At 45.2% G+C, this 23,091-nt stretch overlaps 1 long non-coding RNA gene across 3 annotated transcripts in view; it reads right to left on the reverse strand.

Annotated features, from left to right (window-relative positions):
• LOC106509423 overlaps window positions 1-20,654 on the reverse strand; it is a 46,046-nt gene extending 25,392 nt beyond the window's left edge. For all 3 annotated transcript variants that reach the window (XR_002341575.1, XR_002341574.1, XR_001306967.2), the window contains exons 1-2: window positions 20,508-20,654; window positions 4,583-4,703 (exon numbers count right to left, since the gene is read on the reverse strand). This is a non-coding gene — a long non-coding RNA (uncharacterized LOC106509423). The remainder of the gene's footprint in view (window positions 1-4,582; window positions 4,704-20,507) is intronic.

Here is a 23,091-nt window from a genome sequence, read left to right on the forward strand (position 1 = left end):
CAAGGGCCAAAAATAAAGGTAGAAACCAGAGGACAATGAAACCAACATTCCCTGGAGGACATTCAGCAAGCCCTGTTAACACTGAGCTTCAGTATTCATGGCCCAGTAGTTTACAGGAGACAAAGGCTGTGGCCTGTTCAAAGTAGGAAATCTAAAAGAACCACTGTCCCCTGCAGAAAGCTGGGAATTCAAAGGTCTGTGTCCTCAAATGGTGAAGTAGAAATAACCCCCAAACCCCCTTTTTGGAGAGGGGACAGTAGAGAAAACTGACTATCTCTGACCTTGGATTCTAGGTGGAGAAGATAAAAATTTCTGAGAACTCCAACTATAAACCCAGAACATAACCAGGACTTGAAGGTCAAGTTGTTATTACCTGGATTGTTCACAAAACCTGAAGCTGGCACTATCACTTAAAGAGGTCCCAGTTTAACTACATCCCCCAAAGCCTGTCAGAAACAAACCAGTGCTTTCTGGAGAGACTCATCTTCAATCCAGGCCTCAAATAATTCCTATAGATAAAGTTCCAAGGAAGGTGTAATTATACTCAAAACCTAACACACAAGGCACTATGACACCATGAGTGTCAGCAGCGACCCATAAAACAGCATTAAACCCATAAAAACATCAGATACTCAAATTAAAAGACACAATTTTACATGTTTGATATGTTTAGAAATAAGGGGGGAAGCAGAAGGGAATAGGATAGACAGGGAGTTTGGGGTTGGAAGATGCAAATTATTACATTTAGAAAGGATAAGCAATGAGGTCCTACTGTCCAGCACAGGGAACTATATTCAATCTCTTGGGATAGAACATGATGGAAGATATATAAGAAAAAAAATGTATACATATGTATGACTGGGTCACTATGCGGTACAGCAGAAATTGGCACAGCACTATAAATCAACTATATTTTAGTTTCTTAAAAAACCAAAATGGTGAGACAAGAAAAAAAAAAAAAAAAGAGGGAGTTCCCATTGTGGCTCAGCAGGTCACCAATCATGAAGATGTGGGTTCAATACCTGGCCTTGCTCAGTGGGTTAAGGATCCGGCATTGTCCTGAGCTGTGGGGTAGGCCAGCAGCTGCAGCTCTGATTCAACCCCTAGCCCGGGAACTTCCATATGCTGCAGGTGCAGCACTAAAGAGCAAAAAAAAAAAAAAAAAAAAAGAAAGAAAGAAAGGGAGGGAGGGAGGGAGGAAGAAAGAAAAAGACTCAAATTAAGAGTAGGGAGAATTATATAAATATAACCAAACAGATTTGAAAAAGAATCAAATATACCATCTACAGACAAAACAACTGTAATAACTGAAATCAAAAGTCCATCGATGGTGTATTAGATACACATAATGAGAGATTTCATCAACTTGTGGGCAAATCTGAAAAAAATTACCCCAAATGCAGCATAGAAGTAATAAAAAAAATTCTGAATATATGAAAGAGTGGTTAAGAGACATGGAGGCTAAAATAAGAAGGTCTAACTTTCATCTGATCAAAGCTTCAAAAGGAAAGGAGAGAGAGATAGGAGAGAAGCATTATTTGAAGATCTGATAGCTGAGATTTTTTCAAAACTAAATAGACATTAATCTCCAGATTCAGCAAATACCAAGCAGAATAACCAAAACAAAATCTACTTGTAGACATAGTGAATCTGCCAAACACCAAAAGCACAGAAATAAAATTTAAAATAACCAGGGGGAAAAAAAGACAAACAAAGAATAATCGAACTGGCAGATGACTTCTCAGTGAAAACCTAAAGACAGTGGAGTGATATCTTTAGGTGCTGAGTAAAAAATAAATTGTATACCCACCAATATTTTTATCAAGAATGGGGGCAAAACTTTCAGATGAAAATTGAGACAGGTATCATCAGAAGACCTTCACTGTGCCACCTGTCAATTTATGTCTCTCAGCTCCAAATTCACCCTTCTGCTCTGCAAAAGTAGAGGTGGGCTCTTTGTTTTATTTTAGTTTAGTTTAGGGTTTTTTTAGGGCCATACCCGAGGCACATGGAAATTCCCAGACTAAGGGTTGAATCAGAGCTACAGCTGCTGGCCTCACCACAGCAACAGCAATGCCAGGTCCAAGCCTCATCTGCAAGCCACACCACACCTCATGGCAATGCTGGATCCTTAACCCACTGAGCGAGGCCAGGGATCGAACCCACATCCTCATGGATGCTAGTCGGATTTGCTTGCACTGAGCTGAGATGGGCTTTTAGTTTTCTTTTGCCAGCTGGCATTATGTTAATAAGCTTTGTCAATAGAGGGCAGTAGAGAGATAATGCAGGGGTGTTTTTCTTCCTGGTTCCATTTCTTAGCCTCTCATATATATATAGCATATACGAGACATATAGAGAGAGTAGTAGTAAAGAATATAGGGATAGCGGACACAGGAAGCAGCCTATATTAATGTATTCTCTTTGCCACTTATTACCCAACCCCTTATTATGCCAGTCCCCATTTAATTAATAATTCTGTATATTAAACTTCCCCTGCTCAAATTACTGTGTGGTCTCTCCGATCGGACCCATATTGATATATTTACTAAAGGACATGCTTAATTCAGAAGAACAGTGATCATAGACAGAAAGTCTGAGATGCAATAAGGAATGATAACCAAAGCAAGTGGTAACTATGGATCAATCTGAAAAATATACATCCATTTCCGATTTCATCTTCTTAAGCCTGGTACCTCTAAAGCAAATCTTTTAAATTCTCTCTTTGAAACAGATTTGTGGTTGCCAGCGGGGAGAGGGGAGGAAGTGGGATGGATGGGGAGTTTGAGGTTGGTAGATGCAAACTGTTACATTTAAAATGGATAAGCAGGAGTCCCTGTCATGGCACAGCGGAAAGGAATCCGACTAGGAACCATGAGGTTGCAGGTCCAATTCCTGGCCTCGCTCAGTGGGGTAAGGATCTGGTGTTGCCATGAGCTGTGATATAAGTCTCAGATGTGGCTTGGATCCAATGTTGCTGTGGCTGTGTGGTAGCCCATCAGCTGTAGCCCTGATTGGACCCATAGCCTGGGAACCTCCATATGCCACAGGTGCAACCCTAAAAAAAAAAAAATTAAAAAGCAAAAAAAAAAAAAATATGGATAAGCAATGAGGTCCTACTGTACAGCACAGGGAACTATATCCAATCTCTTGGGATAGACTGTGATGGAAGACAGTATGACAAAAAGAATAGATGTATATATATGACTGGGTCACTTTGCTGTACAGCAGAAATTGACACAACACTGTAAATCAACTATACATCAATAAAAACAATTAATTAAAAATTCAAAAAAAAAAAAAAGAAATTCTCCCTTTGGTGCTCCCCTTCTAGAAAAGCCAGAATGACGGCTTGATGAAAGCATGAGTTTGGAATCAGACCAGAGTATAAATCACAGCTCTGCCATTTGTCAGCTTTGTGACTGACCTCAGAGAAATGTCTTAACCTCTTTTCACCTGTTTCCTCAACTAAAAACTGAGACGATGACTAACTCACCCATGTGCCATGAGACTTAACCAAGATAACCCATATGACAGGGCCAAAACAAAGCAGCTTCTCTATTTCTTTTGAAGAAATCTTTTTTTTTTTTTTTTTTTTTTTGTTATTTTGTCTTTTTGCCATTTCTTGGGCCACTCCCGCGGCATATGGAGGTTCCCAGGCTAGGGGTCGAATCAGAGCTGTAGCCACCAGCCTACACCACAGCCACAACAACGTGAGATCCGAGCCATGTCTGCAACCTACACCACAGCTCACAGCAATGCCGGATCCTTAACCCACTGAGCAAGGCCAGGGATCGAACCCGCAACCTCATGGTTCCTAGTCAGATTCGTTAACCACTGAGCTACGACGGGAACTCCTTGAAGAAACCATTTTGAAAAGACATTTTCCCCCAGAGATCCCTGGATCTCTGTCCGAGTCAGAGAATGTTCTTTCCTCCAAAGGACCTCCATGCTCTTGAAAGGGATTCTCCAACATTCTTTTCCTAATGGGCTTATTTCATTAGCTGATGTCTGCACATGGCTCAGAAGAAAAGTGCTAAGCCAGCTCTTTCTGCCACCTGGTTCTCTTCCCTACCTAATGGACTTCTAAATCTTTAAATCTGAGCCCTGGGTATCTGGCCCTCGTGCGTAATCAGATCCGGGAAAGACCAACTGTCCTGAGCCAAGGATGAAGTGGCAAAGCAAGATAAATGCTTACGCATGTTCTAAGGATATCTGCTGCGCTGTGAGTTTTAAGTCAGCACATCCTTGCAGGAACTGACTGAGTCATAGCACTCTAATATATAGGGCTGGAGGGAAGGGGAAGGATTGACATCAAGCCACTTCCCCAAGTCCACAGCATAATCTGGGTATTAGCCAGCTCTGCTCACCCCCACCATGTGTTTGAGGGTAGCGGGTCTGAGTGGATGCCAGCTGGAACCCACACTATTCAGTCATTCAGCCTCTAGCCACCACTCTGTCAATGACACAAACAGTATCCTGTGTGCAAAGCCCAGCATGAGGACCTATGTCAAACAAATGAAAAATTACACATGGACTCTGTCCCCTAGAGGTTCATACAAAAGAAAGAGAAGAATTAACTCACCATCTTAGTATCAGAAGGGCCTCAGAGGTTGCCTAGAGCCTCCTCCTTCCCAACCCAGGACTTTGAGCATCTGATGGATGTTTTCAAGGATGAAAATTCACATTCTCCATGGCAGGGTCTCCTGTGAGAGAAGAGCTGATCATTAGAAAGTCCTTCTCCACCTCACACAGGTCAGAATGGCCATCAGGAACATGTCAACAAATAAGAAATGCTAGAGAGGATGTGAAGAAAAGGGAACCTTCCTACTATCTTGGTGGGAATGTTAATTGGTACAACAACTATGGAAAAAAGTATGGAGGTACCTCAGAAAACTAAATATAGAACTACCATATGACACAGCAATCCCACTCCTGGGCATACTTTCATTAAAAAAGATACATGCACCCATATGTTCACTGCAGCATTATTCACAATAGCCAAGACATGGAAACAACCTCAATATCCACTGACAGATGAATGGATGAAGATGATGTGGTACATATACACAATGGAATACTACTCAGCCATAAAAAAGAAAAAAATAATGCCAATTGCAGCAACATGGATGGAACTAGGGGCTCTCATACTAAGTGAAGTAAGTCAGAAAGAAAGACAAATACCATATGATATCACTTATATGTGGAATCTAATATATGGCACAAATGAACCTATTTACAGAAAAGAAACAAACTCATGGACTAGGAAAACAGACTTGTGGTTGCCAAGAGGGAAGGGGAGGGGGAGGGAGTGGGATGAACTGGGAGCTTGGGGTTAGTAGATGCAAGCTATTGCATTTGGAGTGGATAAGCAATGAGAGCCTGCTGCATAGCACAGCGAACTTATCTAATAACTTGTGATGGAACATGACGGAGGGTAATGTGAGAAAAACAATGTATATATATGCATGAGTCACTTTGCTCTACTGCAGAAATTGACAGAACATTGTCAATCACCCATAATAAAAAAATTTTAAATAATGCAAAAAAAATTTTTTTAAAAAGAAAGTTCTTCTTTGCCTGCAGCTGAAAATTTCCTTCCATGAAGAAAAGAACATATGATGTTGAACCTCCAAACAGCAGGCCAGTGTCCAAACAATAGACACACGGGGTGATGGGAGTGTCCCAGGACTGGCTGTCAGAGGACAATCTTCAGTGATTATTTCATGGAGGAAGTGACCACTTACTTATTCTCTTGAGTTGGGACCTCATACTGACATCTTCTGAATCAAAAATTTTCTCCCCAGAGAGGGGAATGTCCACTTCTGAGAAGATGGACTAAACAAACTTTCCCCTATCCCTCCTGCTGAGTTTAACAAACACCCTTGGTCCTACATCCCAAAATGAACCTAAGAAGCATTTGAAAGATGGAGAAAAGTGGACAGATCAGCCAGAGACCAAGGAACCAAGGAATGAGATGGTGATGAGTTGCCTGGGTTTTATTTTTGCCTCAAATATCATAGATACTAAAGAAACCAGCAGCCTGAAAATGCCAGGAGATGCAGACCACAGAAGGAGCAGCCTAGTAAGACAGAAAAGTTTTAGACAACAAGCACTCTACTCCCACAAATACCACATAAAAAAATCTGCAGCCTCATCCCCATCTATGCCAGCTAAGGTTGAATGAGATCTCAGATTTCCATTCTTGTGAGGCAGTGAGGAAGCACCCTAACAACCCAATTAGGCTGGTGTCAGTGATGGACGAATAGGAAGCTGAGACTTATATCTCCACAGCATAGTGATGAGGCCAACCACTCCCCCCCCCTGCAGTGTTAGAGGGACCACATGGGGATCCTGGACCTTCATTCCCACCTGGCAGTAATGAAGCATCCTTCACTCCTCACTACAGTGGTGTCAGCAGATGTCAGTGGAGAGTCAGGACTTTGACCAGCTCCCAGCAGTAATGAGGCACCCCCAATGGTATTAACAGAGATACAGTGAGGAATCCTCACTGCTGCTTCTACCTGCCAGGAATGAGGCAGCAACCTCCCTCACCACCCCTTCTTGTCAAGAGTGTGTCAGAGAAGACCAGCTAAAACAGGAGGTTTGAATAAGATCCAGTGTCTACAACATAATACAAAAATGTCCAGTTTCAAGCAAACATTCCTTATCATACCCAAAGCCTGAAAAATCTCAAAATGGATGAAAATTCAATTAACAGATGCCAACCCCAGATCAAAGAAATATTAGAATCATTTGACAAAGATTAGAAGGAGCTGAACAAAATACTTCCACGAGCAATGACAAACAATGGGAAAGCCTAGAAAAGAGATCAGAAGGTTTTAGATATAGAAAATGTAAGAGAGAACCAACTTGAAATTTTAGAACTGAAAAACACAATAACCAAAATAAAAAGCTCTATGGATGGGCTCAACAGCAGAATGAAAGGGATGGAGGAAAAAAATTAAACAAAAAACAAAAAAAGGAGTTCCCCTCATGGCGCAGTGGTTAACGAATCTGACTAGGAACCATGAGGTTGAGGGTTCAATCCCTGGCCCTGCTCAGTGGGTTAAGGATCTGGCGTTGCCGTGAGCTGTGGTGTAGGTTGCAGGTGCAGCTCGGATCCCGTGTTGCTGTGGCTGTAGTGTAGGCCAGTGGCTACAGCTCCAATTAGACCCCTAGCCTGGGAACCTCCACATGTTGTGGGATCGGCCCTAGAAAAGACAAAAAAACAAAAACAAAAACAAAAAAACAGTGAGCTGAAACAAAAGAAATTAACCTGAGTAACAGAGAGAAAATGGACTGAAAAAAAAAAAAAGAAGAAGAACAAACCCTCAGGGGTCTGTGAGACTTGACAAAAGATCTAATAGTCAAGGCACTGGAGTCCCAGAAGGAAAAGAAAAAGAGAGAAGGTATGAAAAGGAATTCAGAGAAATAATAGCTGAAAACTTCCTAAATTTTGAAAAAAAGAGATAAACCTATAGATTCAAGAAACTAAGGGAATCCCAAGTAAAATAAACCTAAAGAAATCCCAAAACATTATAGTTAACATTACAAAAATGAAAGACAATTTTTTTGAAAGAAGCAAGAGAAGAACTCCTTATCTCTATGGAAGAAAAAATTTAAGTGGCTGTGGATTTCTCATTCAAACTATGAATGAACACTAGAGAACTCTACCAAACATGTAAAGAATAACATCAATTCTACACAGTCTCCTCCAAGAAATAGTAGAGGAAGAAATGCTTTCCAATTAATTTTATGAAGCTAAGATTACCCCTCATACCAAAGCCAGACAAACAACAGTACAAAAAAGAAAACTACAGAAATATCCTTCATGAATACAAACACAAAATCCTTAACAAAATATTAGCAAATAGATTTTGGCAATATATAAGAATCATACATTATGACCAAGTGGAACTTATTCTAGGGATGGAAGGCTCACTCAATATTCAAAAATTAATCGATATAACCTACTATATTAGCAGGCAAAAACAGAAAAATCACATAATCATATTAATCAATGCAGACAAAGCACTCAACAAAATTCAGCACTCATTCATAATTTAAAAAAAAACCAGGAAAACTGAAAAAGGGGGACTTCCTCAACTTCATAAAGAGCATCTGCAAAAAAACCTATAGCTAACATTGTTTAAGGGTGAAAAACTGAATGCTTTCCCCCTAAAATCAAGAATAAGTCGGAGTTCCCGTCATGGCTCAGTGGTTAACAAATCCGACTAGGAACCATGCATGAGGTTGCAGGTTCGATCCCTAGCCTTGTTCAGTGGGTTAAGGATCTGGCGTTGGTCCGTGAGCTATGGGTAGGTGGCAGATGTGGCTTGGATCCCGAATTGCTGTGGCTGTGGTGTAGGCCTGCAGCTACAGCTCCAATTGGACCCCTAGCCTGGGAAACTCCATATGCCATGGGTGAACCCCTAGACAAGACCAAAAAATAAAAAATAAATTAAAAAAAAAGAATATGTCAAGGATATTACTTCTCACTATCTTATTCAATTTAAGAAGAACATGAAAGGCAGTGCTGAAAGTTATTGCCAGTGCAATTAAGCAAGAAAAGCAATGATGATGCATAAAGATCAGAAAGTAAGAAATAAAACTGGGGGAGTTCCCGTCGTGGCGCAGTGGTTAACGAATCCGACTAGGAACCATGAGGTTGCGGGTTCGGTCCCTGCCCTTGCTCAGTGGGTTAACAATCCCGCGTTGCTGTGAGCTGTGGTGTAGGTTGCAGACATGGCTCGGATCCCGCATTGCTGTGGCTCTGGTATAGGCCAGTGGCTACAGCTCCGATTAGACCCCTAGCCTGGGAACCTCTATATGCTGCGGAAGCGGCCCAAGAAATAGCAAAAAGACATAAATAAACAAATAAATAAATAAATAAAACTGTCCCTACAAATGACATGATTGTCTATGTAGAAAATACCAAAGCATCTACAAAATAATTCCTAGAACTAATAAGTAAATTTAGCGAAGTCACAGATTAGAGATAAACATACAAAAAAAAAAATCACTGTTTCTATATACTAGCAATGAACACAGAAATTTTAAATACAGTACCATTTAAACTCACTCAAAAAATGAAATACTCAGGTGTAAATCTAACAAAACTAGTAGTGAAAGATTTAGATGCCAAAAACTAAAAAATACTGATGAAAGAAACCAAAGAAGAATTAAATAAATAGAGAAACACTTCATATTCATAGATTGGAAGATTCAACATAGCAAAAATGCCAAATCTCTCCAACTTAATATACAGGTATAATGTAATTTTTACCAAAATCCAACAGAGATTTTTTTTTGTAGATATAGACAAGATTGTTCTAAAATGTATATGGAAAGCTAAAAGAAGAATTTTGAAAAAGAATAAAGCAAAATAAATCAGTACAACTTCAAGACTTAACTACCTAGCTATACTAATCAAGACTCTATGGTATTAACAGAAGAAGAGGCATAGTCATCAATGGAACAGACTAGAGAACCTAGAAATAGACCCACATAAATACGCCCAATGGACTTTTTCCAAAGGTGCCAAAGCAATCCAATAAAGGAAAGATTGTCTTTCTCAACAAATGGGGCTGGAGCAATTGGAAATCCACAGACCAAAAAAAAAAAGTGAACCTTGACTGAAGTTTCACATGTTACACAAAAATTAATTTAAAATGTATCATGCAGGAGTTCTGCTGTGGCTCAGCAGGTTAAGAACCCAACCAGTATCCATGAGGATTCAGGTTTGATCCCTGGCCTCACTGAGTAGGTTAAGGATCTGGTGTTGCCATGAGCTGTGGTGTAGGTCCCAGATGCGGCTCAGATCTGGTGTTACTATGGCTGTGGCGTAGGCTGACAGATGCAGCTCTGATTTGAACGCTAGCCTGGGAACTTCCATGTGCCACAGGTGTGACCCTAAAAATAAAACAAAACAAAACAAAGTGAATCATGCACATGAATGTAAAACATAAAACTGGAAAACTTTGGGGGAAAAATCTTGTGGATCTAGGGCTAGACAACCAGTTCTTAAACTTGACAACAAAAACTTGATAAATTCACCCAAATTTAAAATTTTTGCCCTGTGAAAAGTCCTGATGAAAAAAAAAAAACTACAGATGGGGAGAAAATATTTGCCAACCACTTATTCAACAAAGGACGATATTCAGAATATACATAGAACTCTCAAAACTCAGAAGTATAAAAGCAACCCAATTAGAAAATGGGCAGAGGAAATGAAAAGTCATGTCACCAAAGAGAATATACAGATGGCCACTAAGCACATGAAAACATGTTCAATCAACATGACTGCTCACTAGGGAAATGCAAATTAAAACCACAGTAAGATATCACTGCACACCTATGAGAGTGGTTAAAATAAATAGTGACAATACCAAATGCTGGCGAGCACGCAGAGGAACCGCATGGCTCATATATTGCTGGTGGGGATATGAAATGGCACAGCCAACTCTGGAAAACAGTTTGGTAAGTTGCTTTAAAAAGCCAACATTCAGCTACAGTACAATCCAGCAGTGGCACAATTCTGCCCTTATCCCAGGAATATAAAGACTTGTATTCATATAAAACCTGTATGTGAGTGTCTATAGCAGTTTTATTTATAACTTCTAAGAAACAGAAACAACGTGGCCATCCTTGTATGAATGAATAAACAATCTGTGGTTCATCTACACCATGGCTTGCTACTCAGCAATACAAAGGAATAAACTATAGATAACCAATAGGGACCTACTGTACAGCACAGGGAATTGTACTCATACTCTGTAATAAGCTATATGAGAAAAGAATTAGAAAGAGAATGAATGTATGTATAATTGAATCACTTTGCCAAACATCTGAAACTAATACAAGATTGGAAAGCAACCATACTCCAATAAAACAATGACTAATTAGGACTATATCTAGTCACTTGTGATGGAGCATGATGGAGGATAATGTGAGAAAAAGAATGCATATTTGTATATGTTCCTGGATCACTTTACTGTGTAGTAGAAAATTGTCAGAACATTGTAAACCAACTAAAATGAAAAAAATAAAAGTCATTTAAAAAATGAATTAATTGATTTTTTAAAAGGAATAAACTATGGGAGTTCCCACTGTGGTATAGTGGATTAAGGATTTGACTGCAATAATAACTTGAGTCCCTGCAGAGGCACAGGTTTGATCTCTGGCCTGTCACAGTGAGTTAAGGATCCCACAGTCCTGCAGCTGTGTCATAGGTCATAGTTGTGACTCAGATTCAATCCCGGGCCTGGGAACTTCCATATGCCACAGATGCAAAAGAAAAAATGTGTGTGTGTGTGTGTGTGTGGTGTGTAAAGAAAAAACTTTTTTTGGGGGGTGCATCTGCGGCATATGGAAGTTCCCAGGCCAGGGGTCAAATTAGAGCTACAGCTGTGGGTCTACATCACCGCCACAGCAATGCAGGATCCGAGCCGTGTCTGCCACCTACACCACAGCTCACGGCAACACCAGATCCTTAACCCACTGAGAAAGGCCAGGGATCAAACCCACATCCTCATGGATACCAATCAGAGCCACAACAGAAACTCCAGAAATCTGATTTATACAACTCAGAAGGATCTTCACAGAATTATGCTGAGCAGGGAAAAAAAAAAAAAAATCTGTCCTCAAAGTTTACATATATATGATTCTATTTATATAATATCCCTAAAATGACAAAATTCTAGAAATGGGGAACAGATGAGCATTTGCCACAGTTAAAGAGGGAAGCAAGTGTGGCTTTAAATGGGCAACAGGAGGGAGTCCACATCGTGGCCCAGAGGTTAACAAACCTAACTAGATCCACGAGGATGTGGATTCGATCCCTGGCTTTGCTCAGTGGGTTAAGGATCCAGCGTTGCCATGAGTTGTGCTGCAGGTCAGCAGCTGTAGCTCTGATTCGACCCCTGGCCTGGGAACCTCCATATGCCACAGGTGCAGCTCTAAAAACACAAAAAATAAAAATAAAATAAAAGGGAAACAGGAGGGATGTTGTGCTGATGGGTGGAAAACGTTCTTTATCTTGATTTGATCAGTAGTTAGATCCCAACTTTGATATTATACCATAGTTTTGCAAGACGTTACCATAGGGGGAAATGCAGAAAGGTAACAGGGGAATCTCTATTATTTCTCTGCATGTGAATCTGTAACTATCTCACAATAAAAGTTTAAATTTAAAAAAAAAAAAAGCTCCCTCTCCATTTCCAGTACTGCCTTGATTTAGTCCCTGCTTGGCCTTCTATACTAAGCTCAAAGCCAGACTGCTGGGAGCCAAAGCCAGGCCTGCCCTCTCAGCATTTCCTCTATGCTGACAAGGAGGTCAAGGGCAGCCTTCTGGCATCAAGCCTATCATGAAAGACTGACTCTGAAAAGACAGGACTCAGGCAAGGAAGTAAGCAAGCCTGGCATGGGAGCTTGAAGCAGCAGATCCCCCATCCCAGTCATTGTTCAGTGCCCATCAGAAGATTACTTGGTCCTTGGTCATATGAGACAGTGCACTTCCTGGTCACCTGACCTTGTCCCAACAGCCAAATATAAAGTGAGGCCTTCGTTCCCGGGGTCACATTTTTTAGGATGTGCAGAGTGGCAGAACGCCTCTGGATCAGCCATCTCTTTGTCATCTGGTTAAGCACAGCAAAGTCACTCCTCCAAAGAGTAAATTTGTGGAGATGATCTGGTTATACACAGATATGGTCTCGTTATATTTCTTTCATTATTTTATTTTGCTTTTTAGGGCTGCACCGACAGCATATGGAGGTTCCCAGGCTAGGGGTCAATTTTGAGCCACAGATGCCAGCCTACACCACAGCCACAGCAACGCCGTATCCTCAACCCATTAAGCAAGGCTAGGGATCGAACCCACATTCTCAAGGATACTAGTCAATTCGTTTCCACTACACCACAATGGGAACTCGCTGATCTCATTCTCTCTCAGTCTTTTGCAGTTCTCAACACTCTTCCACCACCAGAGTCCCTGAAGCACCTTACACTTTTCCCAGCCATGCATCCTGCTGTTATGTTTCCTCAGAAGTGAGCCTAATATGGATCCTAACCTTAAGGCCAAAGGAGTCCATCTCTGCAGGTCATGGATGCTGGAAGCTGCTCCTCAGAGTCTATTCACATTTGGTGACATCTGGACTCAAGTCAGAACACCCCGGATTACTGTGTGAAGTGGGGGGTGTAATAGCTTGGGTGGAAGATTGGCAGGCAGCTGTGTGTGTCTGGAAAGAGTGAAAGAACAGCAGCTACCTCCAACCTGGAGAGGAGGAGGCTGGGGCTGTGGATGCTACATTTAGAAATTTGAGGGCAGTCATGCAGAAAGGGAGACATGCTCTGAGTGACAGCAGCTGGGATAGCAGGAAAGAAACTACAGACAGATCCATTTCTATAGGAGTTTCTCAGTGGTGGAATGAACTGCCAGGGGTCATAGCAAGCTTTTGAAGTCCATGGGGATGTTAGGGCTGATGGTCCTTTGAAAGGAACCTTGTGAGGCTGGAAACTTAGATAATTTAAAGATGTTCAGAGAGGGGCTGAACCAGAATAGATAACTCTACAGATCTTTGCAGCACTGATTCTGATTGCAAGGATCCAGGCCTGTTAGGAAGTCAGGTTCCATGCTGTGGTGGGTGTCTACATCCAGGGACCACAACAACGTTGAGCATCCAACCCCAGAGAACCCCTGGGGTCGGATCCTTGCTTTTTTGAGATCCAGATATCATGTTGAAAACTCCTGAAAGAGGAGGAAGCCTCACCTGGGGAAAGCCAAGGGCACTCTCCTACAAGGACACAGTTACCAGGGAAGCAATAAAGTGGCCCCAGTAAAAAAAGGCTTCCATCATCCAAGTGCCATCAGGGAACTCAGCTCCCCCCAGTATCCAAGGACCAGCTAAAGCCCAAGCCCAGTCTGAACCACACTGGCCCGAGCAGAGACCATCTTATAAACAGAACTGTGGGACTTGTGCTGACCTCATTGCTCAGCCTCCTACTCCTGCTGTTCAACTGGTCTTTGCTTTACACCTTTCCTTGTGCTTCAAACTTTCCTATGAAGGACCCAATAGTAACTGTTTTGGACCTCATAAGCCCTATAGTCTCTGTTGTTGCAAATACTCAACTCGGAGGTTGCAGCATGAAAGCAGCCAGAGACAGCCTGCAAATAAAAGGATATGACTGTGTTCCAATAAAAATAGATGTATAGGAGTTCCCGTCGTGGCGCAGCAGAAAAGAATCCAACTAGGATCCATGAGGATGCGGATTCAATCCCTGCCCAAGCTCAGTGGGTTAAGGATCTGGTGTTGCCATGAGCTGTGGTGTAGGTCGCAGATGCAGCTCAGATCTGGCATTGCTATGGCTGTGGCATAAGCTGGCAGCTATAGTTCTGACTGGACCCCTAGCCTGGGAACCTCCATGTGTCGCAGGTGCGGCCCTAAAAAAAAAAAAAAAAAAACTGTATGTACAAAAACTGGTGATGGGCCAGATTTGGTCTGTGGGCCACAGTGTGTCCACTCCTGATGTCAACTCATGACCACCTTAGCCTGGCAGGCTGGATTCTCTCTGATCCTGAGTTGTATCCATCAAAGAGCCCTCCCCCTCTGTGCCTGGCCCATTCTCCCAGCCTCCTCCAGGACTTTTGGCTCCCTTGGGGCCGGCCAAGGCCAAAGAACTCCTCCTGGGGCATCTCCAGTCTCCTGATCTCTCCATGCCACTCCCTGCATCTTGCATATTCTCCAAGACACCAAATATCTTGCGTTGTCCAAAATTCCCCTCTATGCCCTTGCTCATGCCACCTCCTCAACCTGGACCATCCTACCTCCTCATCTTCACCATCTGCTTCTTCAACCTTTTTCAGAAGCAGCTCAGCCATGTGATCTTCCAGAAGGCCTTCTCTCTACCACCCTCCATCACTGTGCACCCCAGCCTGAGCCAGAGGCCCCTTCCCTATCCTCTCCTGTCATCCTGTTTGAAAATTGTCCGTTTGTTGGTCTGACTCTCTAATTAGGTTGAGGATTCCTGGAGGGCAAGAATAGTGTCTCATTTATGTGCTGCTAGCACCCAGCCCTGGCTCAGAGTAAGTGCCCGGTAATGGCAAAGGGAACAATCAGCTGGAAGAATGAATCACCAGTCCTGGCCTTTTTCACGGAGTTGCCGTGCTCTGCATACACATTTCCTCATCTCCTCACATAATGCCCTGGAGCTCTGAGCAATCATTTCCCCAAGCCTGACTCTCATCTCCATCCCCACCCCATCCGTGGGTCTAATGTTTCTACATGCAGTTCTCTCCTAGGAAGATGGAGTTTGCATGCCTCTTCCCCCTTCTTCTCAGGATTTGATGAGCCCCCCATCCCCGGCACCTCAGCCCCTCCTCGGGGGTGAGCATTTCTCTAGCAGAGATGATCAGGAGCTTGAGGCGTTTCATGTCTGGGAATAAATAAGAATCTTCCAACCCCGAGAGCATCATCGCCATTAGAAGACATTCTGCTGGTTGTTAACCAGAGGAGCCCATGGTTGCTAAGAGGTTGGCGATAAAAGAAGAGGAAAATCCAAGCCCAGATCCCAGCCAGAGAAGCACAGAGTTTGGATGGGGGTAGCGGTCAGTAGGGGTCGGCGGGCAGGGGGGGATAGATGTTGTGAGTTAGAGCTGGCAGAACAGCTGAAGACCTTACCTTCTCCAGCTCCTCTGGGCTGCACACTCAAGTCAACATCTGTACATTCAGCCTGGCCAGTCTTTAAGGTTTCTCTGTGCCAGGATGGTGAGAAGGTAGGGCGTCTCAGTTCCATTAGCAGGGTTGGGGCCGGGGTTGGGGGGACACCAAGAGAACTTTGGACCTTCATGTTTTCATAGACTTCTTGCCTCCCCCCACGCACCTATCATGTTGACCTGGACCACAAGACTGGGCTTCTGCCCCATTTCCCTCCTAGTGTGTGAGTTCTCTGCCAGGACTGCCTGTGCTCTGAGCCCTAAGTAGCCTCCATGGTCCTAGCATAGCTCCTGACCTAGTTCGCATCATCACTTCCTCTGGGTCCAGGATCCTCCTTCTGCACTCTCTGCCATGACCACCCACCCAACACCAGATGCTGTGCTGATCCTCTCTGAGTCTCTTCGGATCCGTTCCAAGTCTCGGCACTTCCATGAGATGCCTATTGCCCTTCCTCCTAGGTCTCCGGATGGTGATGCCAGTCGGTGCCAGGCTTAAGTGCTCTATCCTCTGCCCCGCCCCCGCCATGGACATTTTATGTGGATACCTGACAGCCACCACAGAGACTGACCCAACAGCCCTGCCAAGCTCCAGGCCTGATCAGCCCTGGTACCTCTCTTGCCCACAGGCCAGTCCTGCTATGCCTTCAAGGTCCTCCCACCGAGCTGTCACTCATGCCAGCCAGAAACCATGCAGAAGGGGAGGCAGAGAGGGGACCTTCCCTTTAAGGTATTGGAATGACTGACATGGGCCCCTCTGGGAGAAGTGTAGACTCTGAGCTCTGAGACTGCAGTCGTGCAGCCCAGCCCACCCGGTTCCAGGGCTTGAGGCCTCTCCTAGTCGAGTGGGTAGAAAGGTTTGACAATCCCTGGCTCCACTAATGGCTGAGGGGAGGAAGAAGTCTAGGTCTACAGGGTAACGACTCTGACAGGGGCTTAGATGCACAGGCCTGGGTGGCCTGAGGGCTCTGGCACTGGAAAAGGATCCTGCAAGGGACAGGTGACACACAGCGAGCTGCCTCCACCTCCTGCAACCTGGGAGCAGCAAGGAAAGGTATCAGGGGATAGGAGAGTGGGCAGGAGGTTAGCAAGACCAAGGAGAGCTTGTATAGGAAGCTGCCATCTCCCCTCCCACCTCCCCAGCTCCTCTTCCCAGCACAGGCCGAAAGATTGAGAGTCCAAGGTCAGAGCCAACCTGATCTGAAAGTCAAGGTTTGAATGGCGCCCCCTCTCCCTGAGCCTCGCACCGGGCTGGGAGGTTTCCAGACCTGACTCTCATGCTCAGCACAACTCCTCCCAGAGGGCATTGTAGAAGAGAGTGGGGGAGGTTCAGAGAGGGTGAGTGACCAACAGTGACACCGAAAGCGATAGGGTCTGCATTGCATGCCACCCTGACCCCTTTCCACAGTCTGACACAACCTCCCTCAGAAGCACATCCAAGAGGAAGGCAGGGAAAACAGGAGCAGAGTCAGCCCCTAGGCAGCAGGATCCACAGGAATGAGATGAGCAAGGACAGGAAAGGGGAGGCGTGGTACAAGCAGGCCTCCCGCAGAAAGAGCTGCCTGTGTGGGAGGCAGGGAGACCCCAGGGCTCCAAGACAACTCGGGCACAAGGGACCAGTAGGTGGCTGGCCTCTAAACAGGGGTATCCAGTGAGGGCTGCCACCCAACGGCACTGCCGGAGGCCCAGGTGATGGAGCCCCTGAGTGCTCAGAGGAACAGCCCCTATTTCTCTCCCATGAGCTTCCTCCTCTAGAAGAGTGTTCTCCCTCCTCCTGGTGCTCTGAGTTTCCTGGAATAGAACCCAGACTCTGCAGCATCCTCCTTTTGGCAGGGTTTCATCAATTAATCTTTCATCCACATTGATCCCCTGAAAAATGACTTCCTCACGATCCACCTTGCAGAGTTTCCACTTGGCAGTCTGCATGGCACTGCCTGCGTCAAACTCCCATGCTCCCTGGGCAGGGGGAGGGCCAGGGCTTTGAGGTCAAAATGACCCGAGGGAGGGACCCAGCTCTGCCACCTTCCAGCCACGTGACCTTGGTGAGTCACTTGGTCTCTCTGAACCTGTCTCCCCATTTGTAAAACAGGTTAAAAGAATGCCCTTCGTGGAGTCATTGAGAAGAAAGAACACAATTCATCTGAGATTTTTACAAACAACTATACAAGCGTAAAGTCTGTTTTCATTATTATTGTTGTTTCTTCACTGGTTCCCAGGCAGACTGAGGCTGACATCCAGTTTCTAGGTCTCAGAGAGGCGAAACTAAAGGCGCAGGCTTGATGTGTATCCCTAAAGGCTCCCCACCACTCCACCAGCCTGAGAAGCCACAGCTTACCCTGCCCCTCAGATGTAATGGAGCCTTAAAATGAAAGCCAAGGAGTTCCTGTCATGGCACAGAGGAAACGAATCCAACTAGGAACCATGAGGTTGCGGGTTTGAACCCCGGCCTCTCTCAGTGGGTTAAGGGTCCGGTGTTGTCGTGAGCTGTGGTGTAGGCAGATGCGGCTTGGATCCCATGTTGCTGTGGCTGTGGTGTAGTCTGGGAACCTCCATATGCCACAGTGCAGCCCTAAAAAAAAAAAAAAAAAAAAAGAAAGAAAGAAAGACATTGGATGGTGTGCTCAAAACTGATGACCCCAATTCAGACCAGCCGAAGCCTGGGAGGGGTTGCTTGGTACCATTGCAGAAATTTCAGGCTGTGGTTTCCTCCAAAGAACATTGGCTTCCTTTGCCCTCTGTCCATGTACAAAGGAAAAGGGGTTGAAACTCCGTATCATTGGAGTCCATCCTCTCTTTTCTGCTCCCTCTCCTCCTCATGCTGTGAGACCAGGAGGACAAGGGCTTTGATGTCAGATACTCGGTGTCAAGTCCTGGCTCCACCCACTGCCCATCTCTCTGGCTTCAGATTCTTCTTGTAAAAAGGAGATGATGAGACCCATCTTGTCAGGTTGCCGTGAAGATCAAATGGATATAAAAGTGCTTTGTTAAGCATGAAGTGCTATCTAAATATCGTTTCTTACATTCCTTCCTTTTTGGACCTCCCCCTATCAGGCCCAGGTTTCCTGCTCCCTAACTAGTACGCACGTGCAAACACACACACGCACACACACACACACCACACACACACTTGAGATGGCGGAGTAGAATGATCCTCAGCTCACCTGCTCACAAGCACACCAAAATCACAACAATCTGCAGAACAACCATCCATGAAAAAAAAAAAAAAGTAACCTACCAGAAAAGATCTTCTACAACTAAAGACATAAAGAAGGAAGCACAATAAGCAAGACCCTGTGAGGGGTTCCTGGGCATAAAAGCCTTTCCACATCCCCTGTTTCTTATTTGCAGGATAAAGGCTTCAGCATCCTAGACCTTCTGTGACTACTGAAGAGCAGGTTCAAGCAGTTGCTAATCAGGGAACTCAGGGAATGCAGGAACAAAGGAGGAAACATCCAGAAATAGTAGTGCAGGAGTTCCCGTTGGGCTCAGTGGTTAACAAACCTGACTAGTGTCCATGAGGACGTGGGTTCGATCCCTGGCCCCCCTCAGTGGGTTAGGTATCCAGGGTTGTCATGAGCTGTGGTGTAGGTTGCAGATGCGGCCCCGAGTTGTTGTGACTGTGGCGTAGGCCAGCAGCTGTACCTCCGATTGGACCCCTAGCCTGGGAACCTCCATATGCTACGGGTGTGGCCCTAAAAAGACAAAAGACAAAAAGAAATAGTAGTGCAGCTGCAGAGCATGGTCCTGATTCCTCCTGAAGGAATAAAAACATCTTTGAAGTTACCAGGTAACTTCAGGCTGAGCACAAGATTCCTGGAATACCTGTTTCTTCACCACCAACCAATCAGAACAAAGTCACACACACTGCCGCCTCACCACCAACCAATCAGAACAAAGTCTCACACCCTGCAGCCTTCACCCCAAATTTTGCCTGTTAAAAACTTCTCCCTGAGGAGTTCCCCTTGTGGCTCAGTGGTTTGAGAACCCGATATAGTGTCTGTGAAGATGCAGGTTCAATCCCTGGCCTCGCTCAGTGGATTAAGGATCCAGTGTCGCCACAAGCTGAGGCATAGGTCACAGGTGCAGCTCATTCCGCATTGCTGTGGCTGTGGTGTAGACCTCCAATTTGACTCCTAGCCAGGGAACTTCCATGGGCCACAGGTGCAGCTTTAAAAAGAAAAAAAAGAAAAACTCCCTGAAAACTGGAGTTCCTTGGTGGCACAGTGGGTTAAAGACCTGGCTTGTTACTGCTGTGGTTTGGGCCACGACTGTGGCATTTGTTTGACCCCTGGTCTAGGAACTTCCACATGCCTCAGGCATGGCCAAACAACAACAACAACAGCAAAAACCAAAAAACTGTAGGGGAGTTCTGGAGTTTTGAATATGAGCCACTCATTATCCTTGCTTGGCCTGCCATAAACCTTTCTCTGCTCCAAACTCTGATATTTTGGTCTGTTTGGCCTCCCTTTGTGGCAGGCACATGAACACGCATTTGGTAACAGTAGGAGGGGCGGACTCTCAATATGATTAAAACCCTTAACCCCTGGCTGGGTGACCCACAAGTGAGAACAATTAAATCTCAGAGCTTTGCCCAGAGGAGGCTCCCCGGCCTGGGGGTCTGGGCACGGGGAAGATGAGACCCCAGAGCATTTGGCTTCGAAGGCCCATAGGACTTGACAGCAGGAGCCCCACAGACCTGGGGTGGGGTGGGGGTAGACAAAGGCTCCGCTCTTAAAGGGGCCCACGAAATCCGGCGCACACGGTCAAAGCGGTAACTCGATAGAGCCTGGGCCAGACCTACCTGCTGCTCTTGGACAGTCTCCTGGAGAGGTAAAGAGCGGCTGCGGCTTTCTCTGCGGACCCCGACACTGGAAGTAGCCATTTCTGGGAGCTCATTCTACTGCGAGGAAGGCGGTGCTGGCGGGCGCCTTTATGGAGGCTCCTCCCTCTCGCTCTAAGCGCCAAGACCTGGCCCCGCCCACCCAGCAGCCTCCGCCACAGGCTAAGCAGCTAACTGGACAGGGGATGCAGCCCCAGCCATCTGCAAACCGGCTGTCTAAAGTCCTCATGCGCCCACAGCCACATCTTGACACTGCCCTAGGCACAGCCCTGCAGACCAGAGGGCCAGGACACAGCTCCATTCACCAGTGGGCAGGCGCCAGCACCTCCGGCCCGGAAGTCAGATTTCTAGATCAGCCTCAGCCACCAGGAGGCAGACACCAGGAGCAGAAAATGGGGACCTCACAGTCTGGGGTCCGAGACCACTAACAGCAAGCCAGACCCTACCCTGGGACAAGCTGGGCCCTGGCCCTGCCCGCTAGCAGGCCAACGCAACCTTCAAGATACCCTGGACCCCATACGCAACTCTGTCAGAAACCAGCACCACCTACCAATGATCTGAAATGAGCCCTGGGATCCCTGGGCCATGCAGCCAGACTTGAGAAAACAGTTCTGCCTGCCAGGAGTCCAGTATTGACCCCAGGATCTGGCTTCACCTGCCAGCAGCCCCAGAATCTTCGGGAGGTAAGTCCACCCACCACTGAGCCAGCACCAGGTCCCCAGCCCCCTAGGATTCCATAACCAGCTGCCTCATGACCAGGCCCAGCTAAATAGCAGCCAGCAGCATCCACACAAGCAAGGCCTGTCAATCAACCTGGACTAGGGGCCAGCAAAGCCTACCAGACCATCCACATGGTCAACATGCTGCAACAGGACCCACGAAGCCCTCTTAGGAGGAAACCCTAGAGCATATAGAATGGGTGTCAAGAGGGGAGTGCACTGCTGGAACGCACAAAGGCAGGAGTGGATGAGATCAGATGCACTGAGACCAAAAATCAACCACAGCAATGTGTTTCCCTCCCAGAGGACTATGCATTTATTGACCTGAAACAAATAGACTGCCAGTTATTTCTCCAGAAAAGATGGGTTTATATGGATCAGCAGAGAATTGCATTCCACAGTCTGCAACCATGGCGAGCCACAGGTACATCTCCATGCGCCAAGGAACAGGTAAGTCTCCGTGTGACAAGAAAAGGAGAATGTTTTTATAGAGGAGAAAGGAAGTTGGGAGGGCTAACAGCAAACAAGGAGCCCTTGGCTTTTGATTGGCTGAGCCCTTGCCAGCAAAGAAGAGGAATCTTCTTCCTCTTGGGCTCTACTGTGATGTCACGGGGTATGAGCTCTCCCCCTTCTGCTCTCCTAACTCTATTTCATTAAGATTTCTATTTATTAATTTTTTTGCAAATGAAAAGTTTTCTCTCTGTTGGAGGGAAAAGACCTATAGCTCTTCCATAACAAGATTTCAGGCAAAATAATAATCCTTTCAGGTAGAAGGATTATTTGGGAGGAGTGATTGGGTTCCTTCCTTCTGAGTTCTACTAAGACCAAGATTTATTCTTGGGGAAGATGGGTGCAGGGTACCTGGTTCAATCAGAAAATATTGCAGGATCTGGGAAGGCTTTTCCATTCTCCTTCCACCACCCTCTTCCTGCCCCAGATGCCTAGAGTTTATTCCCTCTTGTGGAACTCCCTGTTTGCTGTCCTACCCATTGCTTCCGAACTGATCTACCACAGCTCTACTACTGATGTGGAGGTTGAAGACAGCTCATCCACAGAACCTAGAAATAGCCCGGTCGTAGAGGGTTGTGTTTTTTGAATTTCATTTTATTGAAGTTTGTTGATTTATAATGTTGTGTTAATGTCTGCTATATAGCACAGTGATTCAGTTATACATATACATATATACACACATATATATTCTTCTTTTTCATATTCTTTTCCATTATGGTTTATTACAGGACATTGAATGTAGTTCCCTGTGCTATACAGTAGGATCTCATTTATCCACTCTATATATAATAGTTTGCATCTGCTAGTTCCAAACTGCCAATCCAACCCTCTCCCACCCCCTCAAAGATTTTTTTGTAATACCCATCTGTTTTGTTTTGGTTTGTTTTTGCTAAAAGGGCCATACCTGTGGCATATGGAGGTTCCCAGGCTAGAGGTTGAATCAGAGCTGCAGCTGCTGGCCTACACCTGAGCCACAGTAATGCAGGATCCAAGCCACATCTGCGACCTACACCACAGTTCATAGCAACACCCAATCCTTAACCCACTGAGTGAGGCCAGGAATTGAACCCACATCCTCATAGATACTAGTCGGTTTTGTAATCTACTGAGCCACAGCGGGAACTCCTTTAATGTCCGTCTGAATGACTCTGCTATGAATTTGCCATTTGGGCAAGAAACATTTATGGTTAAAAGCCCAGACTGCCCAAGTTCAAATCCTTTGCTCTTCTTAGTAGCTTGAACTAGTTGCTTCTCTGGTGTGCTTGGTTACCTCATCTCAAAAATGGATTCTTAGAAGGATGAAATTAGTTAATATA

This window comes from Sus scrofa, chromosome 2 (assembly GCF_000003025.6).
Source record: "Sus scrofa isolate TJ Tabasco breed Duroc chromosome 2, Sscrofa11.1, whole genome shotgun sequence".
Lineage (NCBI taxonomy): Eukaryota > Metazoa > Chordata > Mammalia > Artiodactyla > Suidae > Sus > Sus scrofa.